This window comes from Schistocerca cancellata, chromosome 12 (genome assembly GCF_023864275.1).
Source record: "Schistocerca cancellata isolate TAMUIC-IGC-003103 chromosome 12, iqSchCanc2.1, whole genome shotgun sequence".
In the NCBI taxonomy this organism is placed as follows: Eukaryota; Metazoa; Arthropoda; class Insecta; order Orthoptera; family Acrididae; genus Schistocerca; species Schistocerca cancellata.
Genome location: NC_064637.1, coordinates 128,426,647 through 128,448,547, shown reverse-complemented (window position 1 = coordinate 128,448,547; position 21,901 = coordinate 128,426,647). Strand labels below are relative to the sequence as shown.

At 40.4% G+C, this 21,901-nt stretch overlaps 1 protein-coding gene across 2 annotated transcripts in view; it reads left to right on the top strand.

The window, feature by feature from the left end:
• Positions 1-21,901, top strand: part of LOC126109884 (calcium-binding mitochondrial carrier protein Aralar1) — a 702,128-nt gene that overhangs the window by 659,911 nt on the left and 20,316 nt on the right. The gene's annotated exons all lie outside the window — the stretch shown is intronic.

Sequence of the window (21,901 nt, the reverse complement as noted above, 5' to 3'; positions counted from 1 at the left end):
AGTTCTTTTCTGGATTAATGGCTCAGATGCTGTTGTTCCACTACTATGAGAAATTGGTGTCCTTAGTTAAGGGTGCCCATATTTATCAGCTGTTACCTCTTCATCTTTACTATTCCATTATGCACAAATCCCATTAATGAAGTAGTTTGTGATACACTGGGGAAAAAAGATAGTAACAGTATCAGTGGTATGTCTTCAACTTTTTAAACGAGTTGACTATTACATTTTTGCACACAATATTTTTTTCTATTTGCTTATACATCAGTTGAGACTACTTTTTAATTGTCATTCCAGTAAGTCGACTGGTAGGGGCCAGTCACCAGCCAGTTGTAGCTCTTTCTCCAGTGCCATGTGTTCACTGCATTGCTTGTTTTACAGGCACATGTAAGGATTTACCAAGCATGGGTACATGATAGCAGCTTGCCCCAAACCCTCAAACAATAAAATTAGTGAATCACAAAGTTATTTTATTTGAACAATAATCATCTCATTAAAATTTTGCTGGCTTTGATCTTAAACATTCTGCCCCCATTCATGACATAGCTCAGCTACTGATACGCATTGTACCTTTCAATACACTTTTCTCTGCCCATGTCTGTGATGTTATTTTGTGAAATGCGTAGCCTCAGCTCTGACAGGTTAGGTGACTAATAAATTTGAATTTGTTGACCTCTGATTCTCTGTAATTTTCTGCATATTTGTATTTCTGCATTCATATTCTTAGAAGTGCATAGTTCATAGTGTTTTGGTTCCAACAGATGAGATGACCATGGAGATAGAAATGCTTTGAGTTCTGAATCTCAAGTCTTGCTGTAGCTGAAACCACTATCCCTGTTCATGACATTTTTGGACTGCCTCATTTCAGTAGACTCTTAAATTACACTGTCTCTGAAACTCAAAGCCTACCCCACATTTCTGGTACTATCATGTCTTATTTAATGATAATAATTGGGATATCTTCATAGAGACTGTGAACATACAGAAAGCCCATGCAACAGTAAGGAGGAATAAGATGTTCATGATCCTTAGATGATTGGGACTAATGTGCAGGGACAGATGAATCATCATGATCATCATCATCATCCACCAAACCCAAGTAGAACTGTGAGAAGTGGAAGATCAAGAAATGCAAGTTTGTGAGGTATGCAGATAATGACATTGCCCATCTGGCTGGATGTGAGGAAGACTTAGGAGATCTGTTGAAAGGAAAGGACATAGTATGTCTTAGATATAAACACGGCAAAGAAAAAGATGATGAACAATAGTAGAAAGAGAACTAGAAGGAATTTTGCTTCTTAAGATTTGAAGAGTATACAGGATAGTCAAAATGAGGAGGATATCAGAAGTAAAATTCACAAATGAAGAAAGCTGTGTTCCACAAACAAGCTCTACTGGTTTTATATATTGATATGCAAATGAGGAAGAAGGAGTCAACAGATAAAGTATGGAATGAAGAAGGGATAGCTTAGCGAGACATCTGCTAGGACAACCTGTAATAGTTATCTCGAGCCTAAAAGGTGCTGTAGAGGGGAGGAATAATAAGAGCATGCAAAGAACAGAATATGTTAAACAGGTTATGTAAGATGTTACATGTAGCAGTTAACATGCTGGTGAAAAGATTAGTACAAGAGAGGAAAGGACTGGAGACAGCATCCGGTTAATCAAAAGAGTGACAACTTCAAAAAATTACTGAGGATTGTGGTCTATACTCAGAGTTTCTAGTACAATGTAATTAAGGAGTACTGAAGCAATTGTGTCAGAATATCTTATAAATAGGGATAGAAGTTTCAGTTTAAGCTAGTACCATATTTATTAAGATGTCACTGGTTTTCTTATCTCTTAGAACCTGGAAACTTCTGAGGAGCTGCGAAACAATACTGGTACATGAAAATTAATGTGCATCAAAGGAAGTAACAAGCACCAAGAATCCATCTCTTAGTATTAACGGGTTCACTTAAGTCCTTGCAGTGCACTTGAAGTGCAGACATTAGACCTCTGCTTGGAGTACCTAACAATAACAACTAGGTTAATCGTCATAATAATGTGTGCAAAAATAGAATCTTCAATTCAGTTCGAAACCTGAAACCAATAATCAGTCACACCAAGGATCGTTCACACTAAGAAAATTACAGAAATTATCAATGTGGTTTATTGTATGTGTAAGTACAACACTTCCACTATTTCTCAGTGTAATTGTCTCTTTTTTTCCCCCAGAGTAGGCGTACTGCCTTACCGAAACATAGTGACCATCTTGTAAATGAAATTTTCTAATCACACTTTTTAGCGTCAGATCGCACAAATGGTATCATTACCAGTTTTCACTTCTCTGAAAGTCAACATAGATTACCAGTTTGAGTTAAAGAGAGAAAAAGGGGATGTTAAAATATCAAAATACAAAATTTAGAATGTAGGAAAGACAAACTGCTATTTACTGCAAAGGAGACACATTAAGTTGCAGGCAGGCACAGTTAAAAGACAGTTACATAAAGCTTTCGGCCACAGCCTTCATCAGCAAAAGAGAAACACACACCATTCACACATTCAAGGAAGCACATATCATGCACACATGACTGCCATCTCCAGCATCTCGGGCCAGAATGTAACTATCACATGAGATGCATGCAGCAGCAATCTGGAGGGAGTGGGGAAGCGGAAGGGATAATGGTGTCTGGGTGGGGAGATGACAGATGTATATGTGTGTGTGTGTGTGTGTGTGTGTGTGTGTGTGTGTGTGTGTGTGTGTGTGTGTGCAGGGTCTAGAATGCCGAAAAGAGCAGCATCAGGACATTGTGGGGCAGGAAGGTGGGGGAAAAAGGAGGGGAGCAGGGAAAGACAAGCGGGTGCATTGGCAGAGGGCCCCAAATAAACGGGATGGGTGATAAGAATGGGGAGGAGGTAACAGAACAGAGGGTGTGGAAACTGTTGGGTGGATGGTTTGGGACAGTGTGTTACTGTAGGTTGAGGGTGGGATAATTACGGAAGTAGAGGAAGTGTTGTAAAGATAACTCCCATCTGCGCAGTTCAGAAAAGTTGGTGATGGAGGGAAGGAACTACATGGCTCGGATAGTGAAGCAGCCATTGAACTCAAGTATGTTATGTTCAGTTGCAGTTTGACAGTGGCTGTTCATCCTGATGGGCAACTGGTTGGTAGTCATACCAATGTAAAAAGCTGTGCAATGATTGCAGCAGAGCTGGTAAATGACATGGCTGCTTTCACAGGTGGCCTGGGCCCTGATGGGGTAGGATAAAAATGTGACAGGACTAGAGTATGAAGTGCTGGGAGGGTGGATTGGGCAGGTATTGCACTTGGGTTTCCCACTGCTTAATCCACCCACCTGGCACTTCCTATTCCAGTCCTGTCACAGGTTTATCCTACCCCATCAGGGGCTGGGCCACCTGTGAAAGCAGCCATGTCATTTACCGGTTCTGCTGCAATCATTGCACAGCTTTTTACATTGGTATGACTACCAACCAGCTGTCCATGAGGATGAACAGCCACAGTCAAACTGTCACCAAGAGCAAAATAGACCACCCTGTGGCACAACATGCAGCTGAACATAACATACTTGATTTCAATGGCTGCTTCACTACCCAAGCTATGTGGACCCCTCTCTCCATCACCATCTTTTCTCAACCACACAGATGGGACTTAGCCTCACAATACATTCTCCACTTCTGTAAGTGTCCCGGCCTCGACCTACTATAACATACTGTCCCCAAACCTTCATCCAACAGGTTTTGGTGGCACAAAGACTGTTCCATTAAGTTTCAGGTGTGCAGCCGCAAGAAATCTCCTTCTTCTTCTAATATTTTGGCTGTCTAACGTTCAGCCATCTTCAGAGTGAGCCGCAAGACTGCCGCTCCAGTGCTCGCTTCGTCCCTTTATACTGTTTTACCACGCGACTGCGCATGCGGCCACAGATGCAAATGCGCCAGAGACATTGGGCGGCAGAGACGTGCATAATGTGCGAGTTGTCTCTATGACTCCGCAGTTGATCTGTGTTGGCATATCGATATATCATTGTGAGCTGCACTGTGACGAAGTCTTTGCGAGTTTATTACAGCAAGTGCCAGGATTTATCAAGATTGAAACCACTATCTCTATTAATTAAATTCGTCGTCAAGCGAATTCGTGCATAAAATTTCCTATTATTTTAATGTCCCCTTTTTCTGTCTTTTCAGAACAAATCATCTGATGACTTGAAACCAGTAATGATACTATTTGTGTGACCTGAGGCTGAATATATGTATACAACTTTCTCCACTACAGATGACAACAGAAGTTGAGAAATGATTGTTTTATTTTACCTCAATCACTCAGACCAGAAAATACTTTATCCCATGCCAAGGAAGTACACATTTCCAACTTACTCCATAGTATCCCAAAGTTTCTACATGTGGAGAAGTTGATTCCACGTTTTTCTTTTTTTTCTTAAGTTTTTCATTCTTTTCAACACTTTAGATGAAAAAGGCCTATAATCTGAAATACATCATGATAAGTGATAGGAGATTGTACATAAAATTGATGTAATAACAATGGAAAAGCAGCTATTTTCAAGCAGTAGCATATATACACAAACAGAAACCAACAAAAGTTGTAAATATTCCAGCTTTCAGGACCAGTGAGTTTAGTTACAGTAAGAGACCAGATACGCAGGTGGTGTGAGATGGAAAAACATGCACCAGACAGTGAGTCAGCGCAGTCTGTACCAGTAATTAGTATACTCTTCACCACATTAGATGATTGACTTCCAAGTCAATTGATTTCTGACAGTAGGCACCAAAGCCTCATTAAAGTCCAAAGAATATATCATTTTCAAAGAGAATAAATGCTTTTCTTCTATTCTGCACCAATGGTCATCCTCAGCATTTTTGCCTCTGTAATGTACATCTGTGACAATAGGATTGTTTTTAAAATAATATAAAATATTTGTGCCTAAACTGATTGTAGCATTGTAACATAAAAGCTATACAAAAGTACCATACGCAGTTACTTGCATAGGCTAGAACACCAGTACATTAGGTGCATATCAGACATTGCCAGAACTATCCTGTGACTCCGCTGCAATCGCACCAAAAATCAGTTCTCCTTTTCCTGTCCGGCAGCGTAGTGCAGCAAGATGTGAGTGATGTTGATTCTGTTCCTATGATTTTAGTTACTAGGGCCAGCTCAGTTAATACGCTTTGTGATGTACTTAGTTACTCAGAAATGATGGATAAGTGTACTACGTTGCAAGATGATGGCCAAGATACAAAGAAAAAATATCTTCAGAATAAAGAGCATTTGGTCATCTCTAATGTAATTGCAGCAAGAATTAAAGAGTATGCACAAAAAGAACAGAGGGCTAATTTTGATAGTCCTAATCAGAGGGCTGCAATTTATACAAAAGTCAGCCTTCCCATAAGAGGACACAACATAGAGGAATGCAAAAATAAACCACATGGTTTACTAGAATAACCGAGAAAGAGTGTTAAGAAATTTGGGAAGAAACCCGTTATTGCAAACGGCTTTCCAAAATCAGTGATTTGACAAATGGTAGGGGACTTTTATGCAGATGAAAGAATATTGCCAACATTACACGACTTACTTACTGTTGTAAAACAAAAAAATCCATTTTTCTCGGCAGAAAGATACTTCCCATAGGATACTGCATGACATGGGCTTTACCTGAAAGAGACCACTCAGTAAAAATAAGATTGTAATTGAAATAAGTGGTGTAATTGACTGGCAATACAAATACTTGGTACAAATAAGGATTTTAAGAGAGCAAGATGATACTCTTTTATATTGACGAAACTTGTGCGGGCAACAAAAGAACATTATGCTTTGCAAATATTGGTGGGATCGTGGCATTGGTGGCAGCATGGACAATGTGAGTGGAAGCAACAGTGGTGATTATTGGACCCGATAATGAGTTTATGTATTAGTCTACATCAATGTTATTCTCATCAAAATATTTCCCATTGTGCAGTATATGTTTATTCCAGTGCTTTTCCCATTTACTGAAACAGTTATTAGACTCTGTCTTTGCGATAGCTTGTACTTCTCTCAGCAGGACATTTTTAATCTCATCTGTGTTTATAAAAAGCTGCCCTTTGAGGTTTTATTTTTGGGAACAAAAATTCACATTGTCTCAATATGAAGGCAACAGCATCACTGCAGAATTGTTTTCGGCCAAAAATCCACTCGGTGTAAGCAAGTGCATTATTGTTAGAATAAGCCTCAAATTCTACAGTATAATTGCACTATATTGTGTTATTTTAATAGTAGGTGAACATGCAATCAGAAGATCAGGCATTCAGCCCTATATGTGTTATAAGTATAGAAACCCTGATTCATGATTTCTTTTCCTTCATTGAATAATTTACTATGTAAAGTTGTGCATCGGGTGAGGTAAATCATCTTCTGTATTCCAGTAGTGTCTACTCATTTGTGTAAAAATAAGCCATGCTTGGATGTATCTGAATACAGCATCGTCACTAATTTAAAGCATACACTACGGAAGGGCTGGTACTACATTGTGAAACAGCCTGGAGAAGCACCTTCTGACTTTGCTGGCGAGGCAGAGTGGGGACTTGCTCACTCACTCGTGAGTTCACCGACAGACTATACAAGCACTATGTACAGTACACACAGAATAAAAATAACTGCTAAGTTCAGTGACACAGAAGTTGGCATTTCAATAGATATGGTAGATACATTGAATCAGAACAGACATACAGAACTCCTGGATGCTGTGGTTCTGCTGTTGCATGTTATTCAAATGTGGACAGTATCATTACCAGCTCCCTCTTCTGGAGATGGTATGAGGATCATTTGTGTTTTGTGATGTCTGGTGCCATCAAGTCTTGTAGTTGAACCGTGCTCATTATATCAGGAACTTCAAGGAATGTGCATAAATGTGGCTGACGTGCAGGAGTAGTTATCTGTTTATGTCTCCTGTGCTCGGAATGTTATTCAGCCAGTGCCATTGCAGATTTCAGTGGTTACGTAGATCTAATGTGCCCTTTGGCTTACTGTGTGCAGATACGAACTTTCTGACAAGTGAAATCTGTGTGATGGGTGGGCCAGATTACGATTTGCCATTTTGGTCTGGCACACAACTCTAGGCTAATGGGGAGGTTCACTTTGGTGATGTTACTTCAACTCTCTTCTGTTTGATGAAGAAACCTCTCTTTCTGAAAGCAAGTGTTTTGTAGACTTTTGTTCTGTGAATGTCTGCGAGTACTGGACAAGCAGAATTTTTCTCGTTTATTTGAAAGGTATTACTTTTTAATGTTTGTCATTATTAATACGACACTGAAAAGTCATGGATCGAATGCAGATAATGGAAAGACCAGTAGAAACTGCTCACCTTAGATTTGAAGTGTCGAGCACTCGATAGGTGTAAAAAGATGATTGAAATTGTTTCCAAGTTGGAAGAATTTTTGCTTCCTTGGAGTTGAGTAACACCGAAATACACACACACATATACATGTGGTATATATGTGTGTGTGGTGGTTTTTTCCGTACAGTGTGTGTGTTTCTTTTAGTTTCTTCTGAGGATGGACATATAAGTGGCACTTTTATTATAATCATCCGTGTTTGTCCTATATCGTATCCAGCCACAGTTGATTTCCAAGGGCGGATCAGTATACTGAATGTCTTTTACATTCTGGATAAGAACATACTTTTCTGTTGACATGTACAAATAGTAATACCGTGTTCTTTCTTTTCTCTCCCTAATATCGTCTGTTGGGGGCATCTGCCCTCTGACCTGCATTACCGGTTTTTGATCCGCCCTTGTGTGTAAGTAATGAGTAAGTACCGAGGCATTGTTTTGTATTCGAATGTCTCTGCTGTTGTGAAAACCCTGTGTCTTCACTTACGAAACTATAGATTGTGATTTCCTTGTACCCTTCTATTAGATCTAGGTGTGTTCAGTTCCCGTTTGTAGCATCTCCTAAAATGCCACACCTGTTCGGACCAGAATTCACCTTAACTCTGTACACAGAATGAATGGAATGTTCTGCTCTTCATGTCATAGGGAATGTATTGGTCCTACTTAATGTCACATCTCTGGCTTGTAACAGTGGCAGTTCCGCTACACATAAAAATACTTCCTAGTAATGTAACATGTGTCTCCATAAGTCTGTCCCACAGTTTGAACTGATAGCGGTGTGTCATATTTTGGCCTCTGACAATTCGACTGTAAACCTTGAAATTGAAATTTGTAAGAGACCATTTCTGGCCTTTGAGCGATGTTAACGTTTTGTGAATCTACAGGATGTAAAAAGGTACAAAACTGATAATCAGAATCAGAATTGTATTCTGTCATCACATACAAATGAAATGTACCATACATAGCTTGTTACATGGGTTATAACATTCTTACATTATTATTATTTATAAATTGGGTGTGCATGAAGTAGAATATAAACAGGTATTAGATAAGTAGCAACTATGAGCATTATGTACAGTACACAACAAATAAAAATAACTACAAGCAGCAGGAAATTCAGTGTCACAAAAGTTGATCCTTCAATAAACATGAGAGATACATTGAATCAGAACAGCCGTACAGAAATGCTGGATGCCACTTTTCTCTTGTTTGCCTGTCATTTAAGTGAGGACCATAACATTACCAGCCCCATCTTCTGAGATAATAGTTATCACTTCACCTAGCAAAAACTATGTCTTCGATTGATGTGAGGATTATTCAAGACCACTCAAATGGCTGGAGCTGTCGAGCTCATGTAGCTGAGCCCCAGTGATTATATCTAGGACTATATGGAATGTACTTCAGATATTAGGGAGGGTACCAGTGCAGTATGGCTGACCCACAGGAGTAGTTGTACATTTTCTTCTATGCCCAAAACATTATACAGTCAGCACCCCTGAAAACTGCGGCTGTTTAAGAGATCTAATGTGTTTTGCCTTACTGTTTTGGTGATACAAACTTCCTTACAAGTGAAATCTGTGTGTCAAATGGCCGGATTACGATCACCAATCTTGGTCAGGAACATAGTTTCATTGACATCCCTTTGAGCCCCCACTCATTTATTATTCGAAGAAATCTTAGCTTCAGAAAGTAAGTGTTGTGTAGCTTTCTGTTCTGCACAACTCTGTAAACATTCAGTAAGTAGAATTCTCCAGTCTTTATCTGATAGTTATTACATTTTAATGTTTGTCATTATTGATATAACACTAAAAAATGATTGGTAGACTACAAAGAATGGAAAGGCTAAAGGTAACTGCTTGCCATACAGCTGAGGTGAGCAATCAACAAGCATACAAACATGATTGAAATCGTTGCCAGTTTTTAAGATCATTTCCTTCCTTGGAGGTGACTGACACACAAATAAACACACATACAGAAGCACATTGTCTCTGTATGTATTTGTGTGTCTCTTTTTCATGCAGTATCTGTGTTTCTTTTTGTTTTCTCTGAGGAAGGAAAATTTCCAAAGGCTTAATGACAATTTTAATCTTGTTAAATTGCATATTGAGTGTTAAATGCTACAACAGTACAGTGAGTGGTTGCCTTTACATTGTCAATGTGTCATTATTAAGTACTTGCAGTGGACACCAAATTATATATTTATTTTTTCCTGCACTGCCTTGATATCTTTTAGATGCACCTGCATATAAGTGGCACTTTTAATTTAATCAGCTGCGTTTTACCCAGATCAGATCTGGTCACAATTAATTTCCAAGGGCGGATCGGTATACTGGTTGGCTTTTACAGTCTGAATGAGAGCATACTTTTCTGTTGACATGTGCAGATAGTAATACAGTGTTCTTTCTTTTTCTCTCTCTAATATCATCTGTTGGGGGCATCTGCCCGCCCACCTGCATTACCGGTTTTTGATCCGCCCTTTTGCGTAAGTACTGAGGCATTGTTTTGTATTCAAATGTCTCTGCTGTTGTGAAAACCCTGTGTCTTCACTTAGGAGACTATAGATTGCTATTTCCTTTTATCCATTTATTAGATCTAGATGTGTTCAGTTCATGTTTGTAGCAGCTCCTGAAATGCCATACCTGTTTGGACCAGAATTTAATTTAACTTCGTAGACAGAACAAATGAAGTGTTCTGTTCTTTGTGTTGTAGGAAATTTAGTGGTCCTATATAATGCCACATCTCTGGCTTGTAACAGAGGCATCTCTGCTACAGATAAATAAACTTCCTAGTAATGTAACATGTGTCTCCATATGTCTGTCCGACAGTTTCAGTCAGTTTCAGTTGACAGCAGTCTGACATGTTTTGGCCACTGAAAGCTCAGCTCTAAAACTGTATGTTCATTTGACGCCATTTCTGGCCTTTGAGTGATATAAGCACTATTGTGGAGCACTATTGTGTATCTACAGTAAGTAGCAAGGTACAAAACTGAAAATAAGGAATTAGAATTTTATTCTGCCATCACTTACAAATGAAATAATTTCCTTTACAGTACAGGAGTCTCGTCAAAATTTATAGCTATATTTTTAAACTACAACAGATAACGTTTGTAACAGCTTAATACAAAGTGCCAAACTTCAGAATATAACTGAAGAATATTGCTTGATTTTGATAATATTAAATTATCATTCAGAATTCCTGCAAAGAATAATAGCATTTTTTCCATTAATACAATGTATAGTGCCTTCTTCAGTGTTTGTAGAGTAGATATTTCTTCCTGAGTTGGAGAATATAACTTTAAACTGTGGTGGAGGGGAGCAAGTAATCTTTGTTATTCATTTCTTTGATGCACTGGTATGGAATGCTTAAAACACATATGTCTATTAAAAAAAATAAGCAGCAGACTTAGGGTCAGCATTTTCTTGTTTGTTAGAGCCCATGGCATAGAGTTGAACATAAATTCAGTTGTGGTCGGACCATAGAGTTTTTAGAATGGCATCCTTGGTGTTCATGCTGCATCCTATTTGGAGCGTTTGGGAATATTCACCACCTTCATCAGGAGCTGACTGTCTATAGCTCAATATGTGTGTCTTTTTGCAGCATTGGTCTGACTTATAATCAGTGGAGTCACATTAACCTGGGCACCCAGATTTGGATGTCACAAATGCAGCAAATGGATGGTGTAGAGGAAGAACCACTCCCCTTATCCCCTTGGGCCAGAAGAAAAACTAAGGGCACCCTTACAATTCAGATTCCCTTTGACTCAAGTTTTTTTTTAAATTTTAGTTCTCCTGAACATTCTGTTTCTACCACTGGGCCCCAGCCTCAGCTAAGATTATAGCCACTGTGTCTGTTAAATTTTTAGTACACACTGACTTTGTACAGTCTCAGTAAGATGCAGCATGGAAAAAAGATCTTTGTGTATGGTTAAGTTCCACCTTCACTGGCTCTATACAATATTTACATTCAGTTCAGCACTCGGACACAGTGCAGCTTGTCTGTCTCTCATAAATTTCACCACTATGCCAATTCTGGATATTAATTGCTAGTTAATATACCTGTTACTTTTCACAAGAGAGGGCACTATACTGTTTTATTGCAAACATAACTAAAATGTTTATCCCATATTTTAATTAAAATGTATATTTTACTTCCTGAAAGTTCGCTGATGTCCTCTTTTAAGCCGTTATTTAACGGTTGCTGTGCGTGAAGCATTTGCATTAGAATTACAAAGCTCAGCAGTCCTCACAAAACATTAAAATGAAACCACCCTGAATCCTGTTTTCGGTACAATATCTGTAAATAAGTAAATGAAGTTATCAAACGTTACTGATCCAACACAAGGGATTACATTAAACACTGCCTGACAAAAAAAGTAAATCATCCGGAAGGGAAGAGCAAACAAAATGAAACTTCACAGGTTTAAAGTGTAGGTGATTTTATTTCAGTGATTACAAAATTGAGTCATATTTATGAACATACGAGTCTGCTTATCAATATGATGTTGCACCTCCTGTGGCCTAAACACATGCACTGATTTGGTAGGGAAGGGTGTCCTAAAGCTGTTGTATTCTCTCCTCAGCCAAGCTGGCTCTTAACTGTCATAACCGATCGTTGACATCTGGGATACCGGTAGTAGGACAGTCGATCTCCGAGCTGGTCTCACCCTTGTTCTATCAGGGATGGACGTGGGGGATCTTGCTGGCCGTACCTCAGTGTCACAGGTATTGTTCGCAGACATACGTGCAGTGTATGAACTGACATTGTCTTGTTGAAAAATGGTGCTACAATACTGTCGCATCAAAATGAATGTGTGTGGACATGGGATGTCTGTGATGTACTGTTGTGCCATCAAAGTTTCCTCATTCACTGCCAGCCACACCCGGAAATCGTACTAGATGGATCTCCACACTGTATCACTAGGAGTAACACAACACCACTGTGTGCCTCCAAAACATTGAAAGAATGGAACCGATCCCCAGGATGCCTCCATTCTCACTACGCAGAAATGCAACCCATTGCTGAACACAGTGTGTTATCAAGTGTCAGCAGTCCACGCTTTCCAGGTCACGGCACGAGTCCAGACGCAGCTGTTTGTGCTGTGGAGTTAACGGCAGCCTCCACCTGGGACGGTAATTCCGTAGTCTCGCTGCAGCTATTCTCCAGCCAGTGGTCCAGGATGACTTGGAATGTTGCAGACCATCTATTACATGTTCTCAGATGGGAGACATAGATTTGAAGTGATTAGATCTGCTCGGTGCACAATACTTCAATCGTCTATTGTAGTGCACAGGCACAGTTGACCAGAACCTCAATGACAAATATGCCTATCGTCACATTCCTGCGCAGTCAGACATCGTGCCACTGTCACATCTGAATGTTTCACAAATCTGGATACTACACAATTTGACCAGTCGGCTAAATGTAGACCCAGAGTGTGGCCTCTTTCGAAACCTGTCAAATGCTGATAACACTGTTTCACACGAGTATGTAGCTTTGCTGTGCCCTTCGGCATTATTACTCAACATCTAATGCTGTTCGTGCCCCTTATAAACCAAACTAAACCTGGTAATGAATCTATACGCAGACATTTCTATTGTCCTCTGGTTGCCATTCTACTGGTCACAAAGAACTGCAAGTCATATCACTTACACGTAGCTCCTCACGATACTTATTTGTACGAAGTTTCATTGACATCCGACAATGTCTTCTGGGTGCTTCACTTCCTTTGTCAGGCAGTGTATTTATTGCATGATTTCTTAGTTGATAGACAGTTTCTTCATAAATGTTAACGGTATAATTTTAATAGGTTACTGAAATGAGATGGGCAAGATTGTAGAGAAAAAAATTTGTCTCTTGTATATTGTTAGATAGAACGAACGTAAGTAGAATGCGAGACCTCTAACCCGCAGTCATGCACTTACAGCGGTGTAAAGTAAACAGCTGTGGGTATTTTGAAAACTCACTGTCAAGTTTTTCAAAGTCACTGTGTTGTATGTTTTCAGTATAAAGTACAAAAACGGTTAACTGTCAGCAGTTTAAATAAGGCAAGGCTTTAGAGGTGTCAAGGTGTTTCCACAAAGTCATTTTTATTTTGTTTTGTCTGTTTTAGTCTTTTGTTGCAGTGAAACATAATTCCACTTTTTCATTGCAGCATTTGACATGTTTTATGCAAACAAAATAAATTTAGTACTGTTTCCTAAATTTAGTCTAGTTAACTTACAATTTTTCTGCGTCTTTGGGACAAACATAGACACAACACTGAGCAGAACATATAAATTAAAAGAAATGGGACACCCATTGAGGAAAATGCTTTAAAGACATTGTGGATCAGTAAACTTGAGTTGATTTATAAGCTTTTGTAATACTCTGATATTAGATACCATATATTTTTACCGAATTTGAAATCATTTTCAAACTGGGACAGAAAAAATGCTTTATATTTGAGCATAACACTGTTTACATTAATAGTAAAAATGGAACATAAAAATTGCTTTCTGTGTATAGTATAGTTTGTGTTATATTAGTGTGTTCTAGAATGGCTGGCTTGGATTAATACACTAATACTTCAGTCAGTTTTATAGCAGTGTGCATGGCTTGTTTTGAAATTTTGTTTAAATAAGTTACATTTAAACTGATGTGCTGTTCTGTGTTAGCTTCTTCGATAGATCCATCTGCATATGTAAAATAAGCAAACACCAAAAAATTTTAATATTTGCATGATTATTGGTGCAAGAAATTGATGCCTCTTTACAGTAGATTTAAGTTGTATCAACAGTAAAAGCTTTCATGCAGATCTTATTCAAATGTTGTTTCCTCCGTCTCCTCTTCCCCGTGCCCCTCTCTCACCCATTGCAGAATCATCTCCATTCCATTGCCTCTTCCTTTTTCTACTACACTCAACCCCCTTCTTCTGTTTGCACGTTAGATCCTCTCTATATTCCCATGCCTTCCCCTCTCCTCTCCCTGCAACTCAAGTTCCTCCACTCATTGTCTCTCCCCTGCCTGCAACTCCTGCCACCCCTCTGCCCTTCCCTTTGCCATCCCAACTTCTCCCCTTGTCATCCCCACCCTTCGTTTGCCACATCACTTCCTTCTCTTCTCCACCCTCTACCGTGTTCCCCCTTCCCTCCAGATGGTTTCAGTCTTTCTATATTACTATTAAGATTGGCATTTAGTCAGACACACAAGTAATTGAATTAGATGGGCTATCCTGGTCCTCAGTCATTTCAGCAAAGGAAATACACTCCTGGAAATTGAAATAAGAACACCGTGAATTCATTGTCCCAGGAAGGGGAAACTTTATTGACACATTCCTGGGGTCAGATACATCACATGATCACACTGACAGAACCACAGGCACATAGACACAGGCAACAGAGCATGCACAATGTCGGCACTAGTACAGTGTATATCCACCTTTCGCAGCAATGCAGGCTGCTATTCTCCCATGGAGACAATCGTAGAGATGCTGGATGTAGTCCTGTGGAACGGCTTGCCATGCCATTTCCACCTGGTGCCTCAGTTGGACCAGCGTTCGTGCTGGATGTGCAGACCGCGTGAGACGACGCTTCATCCAGTCCCAAACATGCTCAATGGGGGACAGATCCGGAGATCTTACTGGCCAGGGTAGTTGACTTACACCTTCTAGAGCACGTTGGGTGGCACGGGATACATGCGGACGTGCATTGTCCTGTTGGAACAGCAAGTTCCCTTGCCAGTCTAGGAATGGTAGAACGATGGGTTCGATGACGGTTTGGATGTACCGTGCACTATTCAGTGTCCCCTCGACGATCACCAGTGGTGTACGGCCAGTGTAGGAGATCGCTCCCCACACCATGATGCCGGGTGTTGACCCTGTGTGCCTCGGTCGTATGCAGTCCCGATTGTGGCGCTCACCTGCACGGCGCCAAACACGCATACGACCATCATTGGCACCAAGGCAGAAGTGACTCTCATCGCTGAAGACGACACATCTCCATTCGTCCCTCCATTCACGCCTGTCGCGACACCACTGGAGGCGGGCTGCACGATGTTGGGGCGTGAGCGGAAGACGGCCTAACAGTGTGCGGGACCGTAGCCTAGCTTCATGGAGACGGTTGCGAATGGTCCTCGCCGATACCCCAGGAGCAACAGTGTCCCTAATTTGCTGGGAAGTGGCGGTGCGGTCCCCTACGGCACTGCGTAGGATCCTACGGTCTTGGCGTGCATCCGTGCGTCGCTGCGGTCCGGTCCCAGGTCGACGGGCACGTGCACCTTCCGCCGACCACTGGCGAGAACATCGATGTACTGTGGAGACCTCACGCCCCACGTGTTGAGCAATTCGGCGGTACGTCCACCCGGCCTCCCGCATGCCCACTATACGCCCTCGCTCAAAGTCCGTCAACTGCACATACGGTTCACGTCCACGCTGTCGCGGCATACTACCAGTGTTAAAGACTGCGATGGAGCTCCGTATGCCACGGCAAACTGGCTGACTCTGACGGCGGCGGTGCACAAATGCTGCGCAGCTAGCGCCATTCGACGGCCAACACCGCGGTTCCTGGTGTGTCCGCTGTGCCGTGCGTGTGATCATTGCTTGTACAGCCCTCTCGCAGTGTCCGGAGCAAGTATGGTGGGTCTGACACACCGGTGTCAATGTGTTCTTTTTTCCATTTCCAGGAGTGTACTTTGCTCTGTACATGACAGTGATGTTGCTACATTTTGTAATGGCCACTTGAGTGACATGTAGATACAATATGAGTGAAACATGAAGTCTCAGCACATTCTGTTGGTAGAAATCATAAACAGCTGGAATAGGCTTTTTTTTCTTTATTTTAAGTTTTTAAGGCTTCCTTTACTGATAGTATCAAAAGTCTGCTATGAAAGTAGTGGCTGGGTTAAAACTGCCACTACTAGCATCACCTGCTGTAGCAGACTGTGCAGGGGATTGGGCTTGCTTTCTGCCACTTTATCTGCCACCCCATCTTTTTGTTTCCTGCTGGTACATATTTTTGAGCCTTTGGCTGACAAATGTTTAGTTGTTTTTCTGATCTTTTGCAGGGCACGAGTGATAATATTGTTCATAATTCCCCTCCATTGCTGTTGGTGGACTGGGCCATTCCACCTCCAGCAATACAGGGTGACTCTTCGACAGTTTAGTCACTTTTGCTGGCAAAACCATAAAAACCAGTCGATTGTTGTGTCAGTACATACCTTTGGCAGGGCACATGTGTCTCAAGGAATTAAGGTAGTAAATCCCCGTGGTGCCCACAAATTGGGATTGTTTATGTGGGATGTAACGTTCCCCTGGTAAGACTGCATCCCTTCTGCCTGATCACATGCACAGGTTTGTCAACTTTAATGCATGTAAGATCAGTACTGTCTCATAACTGAAAAATTGTGTCTGGTTGGTTCAGCAGTTGCTGAGATGCTACAAAAGTTTCTGTAAATACTTCTGGCTTCAGTTGTCTGGGACAGAAGAGTGCCCCAACTCTGATTTTGACAATGTCCATATATTTTACAATCAACATCACAGATACTTCCATTGTTACCAGGACACCACATGCTACGAGTGGGTTTTTGGAAAGGGGGGAGGGGTGGCAGTAGTGTCCATTTGATCTCTCTCAAGATTGTATTCTTTTCATAGTGACTTTTCTTTGCAACTTGAGACAGTGAGATAAATTCAGAATTAAATGGCATTTTGTTGATTGTCTTAAGAGCAAAATATTTTGTTAATCAATAATATATACTGCATTTCAAAGCACTGCTTCATTATCGGTGCTTAAGCTTATTATTAAGGGGTGTTCATGTCACTGGAAATTTTTCTGTTGGAGGTTAAAGTGAATTTAAAGGGAAAAAAAGCAAAAATTACATATGGGCATGATGGAAATGACATTTTTTATCTACCTGAGAATTGTGTCTGCTCCCTTACACACCACATCGCAGTTTAGTTTCATACTTACTGTATTTTACTGCAGAAATGTTGTTTTGTGTATGATAGATGTTGATAGAGATGATACTATAAATTATAAGAACATTGCGTTTTGTGCATGGACATAATTGTTTATAATACACTACTGGCCATTAAAATTGCTACACCAAATGCAGATGATAAACGGGTATTCATTGGACAAATATATTATACTAGAACTGACATTTGATTACATTTTAACGCAATTTGGGTGCATAGATCCTGAGAAATCAGTATCCAGAACAACCACCTCTGGCCGTAATAATGGCCTTGATACGCCTGGGCATTGAGTCAAACAGAGCTTGGATGGTATGTACAGGTACAGCTGCCCATGCAGCTTTAACATGATACCACAGTTCATCAAGAGTAGTGACTGGCGTATTGTGACGAGCCACTTGCTCAGCCACCATTGGCCAGACGTTTTCAATTGGTGAGAGATCTGGAGAATGTGGTGGCCAGGGCAGCAGTCGAACATTTTCTGTATCCAGAAAGGCCCGTACAGGACCTGCTGAAATGTAGGGTTTCGCAGGGATTGAATGAAGGGTAGAGCCATGGGTCGTAACACATCTGAAATGTAACGTCCAATGTTCAAAGTGCCGTCAATGCAAACGAGAGGTGACTGAGATGTGTAACCAATGGCACCCCATACCATCACGCTAGGTGATACACCAGTATGGCGATGACGAATACACGCTTCCAATGTGCATCCACCGCGATGTCGCCAAACAAGGTTGCGACCATCATGATGCTGTAAATAGAATCTGGATTCATCCGAAAAAATGACATTTTGCCATTCGTGCACCCAGGTTCGTTGTTGAGTACACCATTCCAGGCACTCCTGTCTGTGATGCAGCGTCAAGGGTAACGGCAGCCATGACCTCCGAGCTGATAGTCGATGCTGCTGCAAACGCCAGCGAACTGTTCATGCAGATGGTTGTTGTCTTGCAAATGTCCCCGTCTGTTGACTCATGGATCGAGACGTGGCTGCAGATCCATTACAGCCAAGTGGATAAGATGCCTGTCATCTCGACTGCTAGTGATACGAGGCCGTTGGGATCCAGCACAGCGTTCCGTATTACCCCCCTGAACCCACCGATTCCATATTCTGCTAACAGTCATTGGATCTTGACCAACGCGAGCAGCAATGTCGCGATACGGTAAACCGCAATCGCGATAGGCTACAATTGGACCTTTATCAAAGTCGGAAACATGATGGTACGCTTTTCTCCTCCTTACACGAGACATCACAACGACGTTTCACCAGGCAACGATTGTCAACTGCTGTTTATGTATGAGAAATTGGTTGGTAACTTTCCACATGTCAGCACGTTGTAGGTGTCACCACCGTCGCCAGCCATGTGTGAATGCTCTGAAAAGCTAATCATTTGCATATCACAGCATCTTCTTCCTGTCGGTTAAATTTCGCATCTGTAAAATGTCATCTTCGTGGTGTAGCAATTTTAGATAGGACTAAGCTGCCATCTTCAGATATTCAAGGTTACAAAAATTACAAAAATATTTACACTGTTGTAGCTGTAATCGTAAATTAACAATTTTACGTAGTTGTTTTTGACATAACCACAGGTTATAGGTTATGAAATCATCTTGTGTGGTAAACCACACATTTGTTTTCGTACCGTCATGATGGATTGTGAATTTGAGGTAAAACAAAATTACCTTTCATCAGTTATTATAGCAAATATACAAATTCGAATAAATGCTTAAAATAACACAACCCCATGGGAAAAAGAGAATAGAACATTACAAAATATAAGTGTGCCCACATGGCAAGACAAGAGTCGTAGAGGTGTGGCACATCAATAAATGCCGTATGTGTCTGGATTGGTTGCTTGCTACATACTGCCAGATACAGTCAGTTGTTACCTTGACATTTAGTGTCATCGTTGTCATCAATAAACGGAAAACTTTTACCAGTTGAAAATTGTCTTCTATTATTTTCTTACTCCAGACATAGTGCAGGGTGTCTCCACAGAAAGTGTATTTTTCAAGAGCTCACTGTGCATGCTGAACATATCGGAGGACAGTGAGGGTACTTTTGTCGCTTGCTTGGCCCTTAGTAATTCACTCACTATGGAGCATTCTGTGTGTGAGAATTTTACAAAAATGGTGATTCAGTGACTGTAGCACAGAGGAAATTTTACAGTGATGTAGATTGCATAATATAAATTATGTCCTAAGTATCCCCTTATCCCTAAATGGATCAAAACATTTTAGGAGACCAGTTCAGCACTGGTCAAACCGAAATCTGGGCGACGAAGGTCATCAAGAAGATTGGCTTGATTTGGGGGAGGAGACCAAACTGCAAGGACATCGGTCTCATTGAGTTAGGGGAGGATGGGGAAGGAAGTCAGCCATGCCCTTTCAAGGGAACCATCCCGGCATTTACCTGAAGCAATTTAGGGAAATCACGGAAAACCTAAATCAGGATGATCGTACACAGGATTGAACTGTCGTGCTCCCAAATGTGAGTCCAGTGTGCTATCTACTGCGCCACCTCACTCGGTGATCATCAAGAACGTACAAATCCGTGGAGAATACAAATTGTTCTGTTTGTAATGGACCTCACCTCTCAATTTGTAAGGATGCAAGTTTTTTCTATGTGCATAGATCATCATTGCATTGAATTCTGTAAAAAGACCTTAGACTGAACCCTTACAAAATACAGTTGGTGCAAGATTAAAGCCTCAGGATGCTAGGCATAGACTGCAGTTTGTTAATGATGTGACATTTAACATATTGTTTTCTGACGAGACAGATTTTGACCTGAATGGTCACATCAATAAGAGTTGCTGCTAATGGAATGCAACAAATCCTAAACAGAAGCATGAGAGACCCTTTCATTGGCCAAAAGTCACTGTATGGCCTATGATGACAGCTTGAGGAATAATTTGCCCATTCTTTATTGAGGATGAGAGCACTCATGCATTTATAGTGCATTTGGAAAGTTATGTGCTGGTTTAAATGACTTTTTGGCACCTGAATTTCAAGACTTTCCTGGTTATAACTAAAGATCATGGTGTCAGAAAGACAGAGCCACAGCACACATGTCCAGTGAGTCTGTACTGCAAGTTCATGGAATTTTCCGTGGCAAATTGATCTCTAGGAGGGGTGACATAAATTGCCCCTCAAGCAGTGCAAATTTGAGTCCTGTGGATTTTTTTCTCATGGGGATATGTCAAATCTAATGTTTGTGTCAATAATCCATCCCAGTGTCTACATGCCGAGCTGCTACACAAAATTTTGTTCATTATTTAAACGAGTGCCGTAGGCATGCAGGATTGCATTTAAATGACATTATTTTTAAGAAGTAAATTCTTAAAGTGTATAGTTCAATAATGAGATTTTGTCGCTGGAATATGTAAGTGTTCACCTTAAATCAATAACCTTGATCTTAGGTTGTGGCGTGTATCTTCCAATATGTGTATAACTGTTACTGTAACATGCCAAGATGCTATTACTTTTATGCCATGTTCTGTGTTCTGATGTATGCATTACAATTAAATAATTGTGTAAAATGGCACGATAATTGCGAAATTTCAATGCAATGTCTAGTATCGTAGTCCTATCAAGTAAGCAAGTCTCGTACTGTTATTTACATTGTACCCCACTTATGTCGTTCTTTTAGCATGTGACAAGTGTTTAATGTTAACTCCCTTACTGGAAATAATTTTTACAAATGTGAAAATTGATGAAATATTATTGAGTAGTGTATTTTCCATTTTATGTGCCTGATATTGTACTCTTTTTCCATTTTTAAATGATTCATATTGCATTCTCTCATATAATGTTTCATGTATGTTTATAAAAAAATGTAGAGAACCTTTATTATTATTCATGAGACCACAGACATCTGGTGATACTCCTCTGTATTACTCTATTAGCATGACTGGTATCAGATGGTATGCTCAGGTACATGTGGCACTTCTGATGTGCCCCACTTGAATGACACTGTCTTGTCATGAGGGCACACTTATATTTTTTTAATATTATACTCTCTTTTCATGATGTGGTAATGTATCTTGTGCACATATTCAAATTTATATATTTACTGTAATAACTTACGTAAAAGTAATTTTGTTTTACTTCAGAATCACAGTCTGTTACGGTGGTATGAAAACAAATGTGTGGTTTATTGCACAGCATGATTTCATAACCTGTACACTGTGGGTATGTCAAAAAGAGCTTACATAAAATTGTTAGTTTACAGTTACAGCTACAACAGTGTAAATATTTTTGTAATCTTGCAGATATTAAGGTGGCAGTGTAGTCCTGTTGAAAGTAGTAATCCAGTGCACCTACCCACAAACATGGCAATGAAAACTTCATATTGTAATCTTTCTTTACATATCATTGTTTATAGTTCATCATTCTACATGACAAAAGTAACTGTAGGTTATCTATTTGTTGGTCACAAAAAAGTGTATTTCGGAACAGTCCATCTAATTTTAATTGTCATTTCCATGTTTACATTCATTTTAACCTCCCGCAGATCTGCTGTTCCTTGAATTTTATTCCTTCATACTGCAGTTGAACTTTAAAATCTGTTGTG